This window comes from Schistocerca gregaria, chromosome 2 (genome assembly GCF_023897955.1).
Source record: "Schistocerca gregaria isolate iqSchGreg1 chromosome 2, iqSchGreg1.2, whole genome shotgun sequence".
NCBI lineage: Eukaryota > Metazoa > Arthropoda > Insecta > Orthoptera > Acrididae > Schistocerca > Schistocerca gregaria.
This window is the reverse complement of record NC_064921.1, coordinates 839432766-839439248: the sequence shown is the minus strand read 5'-3', so window position 1 is coordinate 839439248 and position 6483 is coordinate 839432766.

Below are 6483 nucleotides of genomic sequence, written 5' to 3'. Positions count from 1 at the left end.
GTCAACAAAATGCTTACACATTTGGAAGAGAAATATGGTTATTGAAATTTCATAAATATATCTCGCCGCAAAGAAAACTGCCTTTCAGTGACTGATACCCCAACTCACGTATCATATCTACATCTACATCTACATCTACATCCGTACTCCGCAAGCCACCTGACGGTGTGTGGCGGAGGGTACCCTGAGTACCTCTATCGGTTCCCCCTTCTATTCCAGTCTCGTATTGTACGTGGAAAGAAGGATTGTCGGTATGCTTCTGTGTGGGCTCTAATCTCTCTGATTTTATCCTCATGGTCTCTTCGCGAGATATACGTAGGAGGGAGCAATATACTGCTTGACTCTTCGGTGAAGGTATGTTCTCGAAACTTTAACAAAAGCCCGTACCGAGCTACTGAGCGTCTCTCCTGCAGAGTCTTCCACTGGAGTTTATCTATCATCTCCGTAACGCTTTCGCAATTACTAAATGATCCTGTAACGAAGCGCGCTGCTCTCCGTTGGATCTTCTCTATCTCTTCTATCAACCCTACCTGGTGCGGATCCCACACTGCTGAGCAGTATTCAAGCATTGGGCGAACAAGCGTACTGTAACCTACTTCCTTTGTTGTCGGATTGCATTTCCTTAGGATTCTTCCAATGAATCTCAGTCTGGCATCTGCTTTACCGACGATCAACTTCATATGATCATTCCATTTTAAATCACTCCTAATGCGTACTCCCAGATAATTTATGGAATTAACTGCTTCCAGTTGCTGACCTGCTATTTTGTAGCTAAATGATAAGGGACCTATCTTTCTATGTATTCGCATCACATTACACTTCGCTACATTGAGATTCAATTGCCATTCCGTGCACCATGCGTCAATTCGCTGCAGATCCTCCTGCATTTCAGTACAATTTTCCATTGTTGCAACCTTTCGATACACCACAGCATCATCTGCAAAAAGCCTCAGTGAACTTCCGATGTCATCCACCAGGTCATTTATGTATATTGTGAATAGCAACGGTCCTATGACACTCCCCTGCGGCACACCTGAAATCACTCTTACTTCGTAAGACTTCTCTCCATTGAGAATGACGTGCTGCGTTCTGTTATCTAGGAACTCCTCAATCCAATCACACAATTGATCTGATAGTCCGTATGCTCTTACTTTGTTCATTAAACGACTGTGGGGAACTGTGTCAAACGCCTTGCGGAAGTCAAGAAACACGGCATCTACCTGTGAACCCGTGTCTATGGCCCTCTGAGTCTCGTGGACGAATAGCGCGAGCTGGGTTTCACACGATCGTCTTTTTCGAAACCCATGCTGATTCCTACAGAGTAGATTTCTAGTCTCCAGAAAAGACATTATACTCGAACATAATACGTGTTCCAAAATTCTACAACTGATCGACGTTAGAGATATAGGTCTATAGTTCTGCACATCTGTTCGACGTCCCTTCTTGAGAACGGGGATGACCTGTGCCCTTTTCCAATCCTTTGGAACGCTTCGCTCTTCTAGAGACCTACGGTACACCGCTGCAAGAAGGGGGGCAAGTTCCTTCGCGTACTCTGTGTAAAATCGAACTGGTATCCCATCAGGACCAGCGGCCTTTCCTCTTTTGAGCGATTTTAATTGTTTCTCTATCCCTCTCTCGTCTACTTCGATATCTACCATTTTGTCAACTGTGCGACAATCTAGAGAAGGAAGCACAGTGCAGTCTTCCTCTGTGAAACAGCTTTGGAAGAAGACATTTAGTAATTCGGCCTTTAGTCTGTCATCCTCTGTTTCAGTACCATTTTGGTCACAGAGTGTATGGACATTTTGTTTTGATCCACCTACCGCTTTGACATAGGACCAAAATTTCTTAGGATTTTCTGCCAAGTCAGTACATAGAACTTTACTTTCGAATTCATTGAAAGCCTCTCGCATAGCCCTCCACACACTACATTTCGCTTCGCGTAATTTTTGTTTGTCTGCAAGGCTTTGGCTATGTTTATGTTTGCTGTGAAGTTCCCTTCGCTTCCGCAGCAGTTTTCTAACTCGGTTGTTGTACCACGGTGGCTCTTTTCCATCTCTTACGATCTTGCTTGGCACATACTCATCTAACGCATATTGTACCATGGTTTTGAACTTTGTCCACTGATCCTCAACACTATCTGTACTTGAGACAAAACTTGTGTGTTGAGCCATCAAGTACTCTGAAATCTGCTTTTTGTCACTTTTGCTAAACAGAAAAATCTTCCTACCTTTTTTAATATTTCTATTTACGGCTGAAATCATCGATGCAATAACCGCTTTATGATCGCTGATTCCCTGTTCTGCATTAACTGATTCAAATAGTTCGGGTCTGTTTGTCACCAGAAGGTCTAATATGTTATCGCCACGAGTCGGTTCTCTGTTTAATTGCTCAAGGTAGTTTTCAGATAAAGCACTTAAAAATATTTCACTGGATTCTTTGTCCCTGCCACCCGTTATGAACGTTTGAGTCTCCCAGTCTATATCCGGCAAATTAAAATCTCCACCCAGAACTATAACATGGTGGGGAAATCTACTCGAAATATTTTCCAAATTATTCTTCAGGTGCCGAGCCACAACAGCTGCTGAGCCCGGGGGCCTATAGAGACATCCAATTACCATGTCTGAGCCTGCTTTAACCGTGACCTTCACCCAAATCATTTCACAATTCGAATCTCCGTCAATTTCCTTCGATACTATTGCACTTCTTATCGCTATAAACACGCCTCCCCCTTCACTGTCCAGCCTATCTCTGCGGTATACATTCCAATCAGAGTTTAGGATTTCATTACTGTTTACGTCTGGTTTCAGCCAACTTTCTGTTCCTAGTACTATATGGGCGTTGTGACCGTTTATTAATGAGAGCAGTTCTGGGACCTTTCTATAGACGCTCCTGCAGTTTACTATTAGCACATTAATATTGTTATTCCTTGTTGCATTTTGCCTACTCCTGCCTTGCCGCGTCTCAGGAGGCGTCTTGTCGGGCCTAGGGAGGGAATTCTCTAACCTAAAAAAAACCCCATGTGCACTCCACACGTACTCCGCTACCCTCGTAGCCGCTTCCGGCGTGTAGTGCACGCCTGACCTATTCAGGGGGACCCTACATTTCTCCACCCGATAGCGGAGGTCGAGAAATTTGCACCCCAGCTCTCCGCAGAATCGTCTGAGCCTCTGGTTTAAGCCTTCCACTCGGCTCCAAACCAGAGGACCGCGATCGGTTCTCGGAACGATACTACAAATAGTTAGCTCTGATTCCACCCCGCGAGCGAGGCTTTCCACCTTCACCAACTCCGCCAACCGCCTGTACGAACTGAGGATGACCTCTGAACCCAGACGGCAAGAGTCATTGGTGCCGACATGAGCAACAATTTGCAGTCGGGTGCACCCAGTGCTCTCTATCGCCGCCGGTAGGGCCTCCTCCACATCTCGGATGAGACCCCCCGGCAAGCAGACAGAGTAAACACTGGCCTTCTTCCTCGACCTTTCCGCTATTTCCCAAAGGGGCTCCATCACCCGCCTAACGTTGGAGCTCCCAATAACTAATAAACCCCTCCCCCCGTGTGCCTGCTCGGACCTTGCTGAAGGAGCAGCCACATGTCCACTCACAGGCAGAGCGGGCGATGCCACACGGCCAGCCTCCACATTGACCCTCCGCCTCGTGCGCCGCGAACGCCGCTGAACCCGCCACTCCCCTTGGGGAGAGGGTGGCCCAACCGCGCCCGGTACCCGCGAAGATGTCTCGACAGCAGGGACAGTGGGTGAAGCATCTAACACCTGGGGTGCACCATGCGACGCACCAGACTCCCCACTGCCGCTACACTCCGAGGCAGCAGCCTGAAGACGGCTGACCGCGGCCATCAACACGCTCAGCTGTTCGCGAAGAGTGGCCAGCTCCTCCTGCGTCCGTACACAGCAGCCACACATCCTAGCCATCCTAAGAAATCAATTTACTATAGAGTGTTAATCAGCTTTTAACTAGACTGCTAATTCACTAAAGGCGGTTGATTATTGACTAAACTGTGATTGCTAACCACTTCTTGTAGAAACAAGGAAAATAGCACTACCTGTCTCTGGACGGTATTGAAAACAAACACTAGCACTACTAGCACTACGGCTGACTAAAGGGACTCTCTGACTGTATTTAAAACAAACACGAGATCTATGGAACACTTAATAGCACTCTACTATTAAAGCTTCCTAAAAGCAAAAACACGCAGAAGAAGAAGTGACAAGTAAGAAAAATACAGATAATACTTAGATTAAGGTAGCTCGCTGCACAGAAGACGTGAAGCAGACGGCGGTTAGGGCGACACTGACACTACTGGCACTATGGCTGACTAAAGGGACTCTCTCTGACTATTTAAAACAAACACGAGATCTATGGAACACTTAATAGCACTCTACTATTAAAGCTTCCTAAAAGCAAAAACACGCAGAAGAAGAAGTGACAAGTAAGAAAAATACAGATAATACTTAAATTAAGGTAGCTCGCTGCACAGCAGACGTGAAGCAGACGGCGGTTAGGGCGACACTGACACTACTGGCACTATGGCTGACTAAAGGGACTCTCTCTGACTGTATTCAAAACAAACACGAGATCTATGGAACACTTAATAGCACTCTACTATTAAAGCTTCCTAAAAGCAAAAACACGCAGAAGAAGAAGTGACAAGTAAGAAAAATACAGATAATACTTAGATTAAGGTAGCTCGCTGCACAGAAGACGTGAAGCAGACGGCGGTTAGGGCGACACTCTCACCCCTACTGAGCGATAACACGAAACGAGCTGCCCTTCTTTGCACTTTTTCGATGTCCTCCGCCATTCCTACCAGATAAGGATCCCATACCGCACAGCAGTATTCCAACAGAGGACGGACAAGTGTAATGTAGGCTGTCTCTTTAGTCGGTTTGTCGCATCAACTAAGTATTCCGCCAACAAAGCGCAGTCGTTGTTTCCCCTTTACCCAGATTATTATCTACCTGGTCTTTCCAATTTAAGTTGCTCATAATTGTAATACCTGGGTAGTTAGTCGAAATGACAGACCTTAGATTTGTGCGATTTATCTTATACCCAAAATTTATCGGATTTCTTTTAGTAGCAATGAGGATGACCTCGCACTTTTCTTTGTTTAGTGCTAATTGACACTTTTCGCACCATACAGAAATTCTCTCTAGATCATTTTGTAATTGAAATTGATAGTCTGATGATTTTACTAGACGGTAAATTGCAGAGTCATCTGCAAACAATCTAAGGGGGCTGCTCAGATTATCACCTAGATCATTTATATAAATCACGAACAGCAGAGGGCGTATGACACTACCTTGCGGAACGCCAGATATCACTTCTGTTCTACTCGATGATTTACCGTCTGTCACTACGAACTGTGACATGTGTGCGAGGAAATCACGAATCCAGTCACACAACTGAGACGATACTCCATATCCACGCAATTTGATTAATAGTTGCTTGTGAGGAACGGTATCAAAAGCCTTCTCGAAATCGAGGAATATGGGATCGATCTGAGATCCCTTGTCGACAGCACTCATTACTTCATGGGAACAAAGAGCTAGCTGTGTTGCCCCAAGAACGATATTTTCTGAATCCGTGTTGGTTATGTATCAATTAGGCATTTTCTACAAGGTGATTCATAATGTTCGAGTACAGTGTAGGCTCCAAAATCCTACTGCAAACTGAGGTCAGTGATATGGGCCTGTAATTAAATGAGTTACTCCTATTTCCTTTCTGGAATATTATTGTCACCTGTGCTACTTTCTAGTCTTTAGGAACAGACCTTTCGTCAAGTGAGCGGTTGTATATGGTTGCTAAGAAAGGCACTATTGTGTATGCATGCTCTGAACGGAACCTGATCTAGACAGGAAGACGTGCCTTTCTTAAGTGATTTGAGTTGTTTCGCAACACCTAAGATATCTACTTTTATGTCACTCATGTAAAAGGTGTTCTGGTTTCGAATTCTGGAATACTTTCTTCGTCTCATTCGTGAGGAATTACGGAAAACTGTACTTAGTAACTCCGCTTTAGTGGCACCATCATCGGTAACATTTCCATCGCTATTGCGCAGTGACGGTATTGACTGTTTTTTGCCACGGCAGTCCTTTACATACGACCAGAATCTCTTTGGGTTTTCTACCATATTTTGAGACAATATTTCATTGTGGAAACTATTAGAAGCATCTCGCATTGACGTCCGCGCTAAATTTCGATGGCAAGTCAGCTCTTGTTGTCTTCGGAATTGTGTGGATGATGCTTTTCCGAAGGTCAGATGGTATGCCGTCAGACGCATACATTCTACACACCAACGTGAGTAGTCGTTTTGTTGCCACTTCCCCAATGATCTTAGAAATTATGATGGAATATTATCTATCCCTTCTGTCTTATTTGATCTTAAGTCCTCCAAAGCTCTTTTAAAATCTGATTCTAATTCTGAATCCCCTATCTCTTAGAAATCGGCTCGTGTTTATTCTT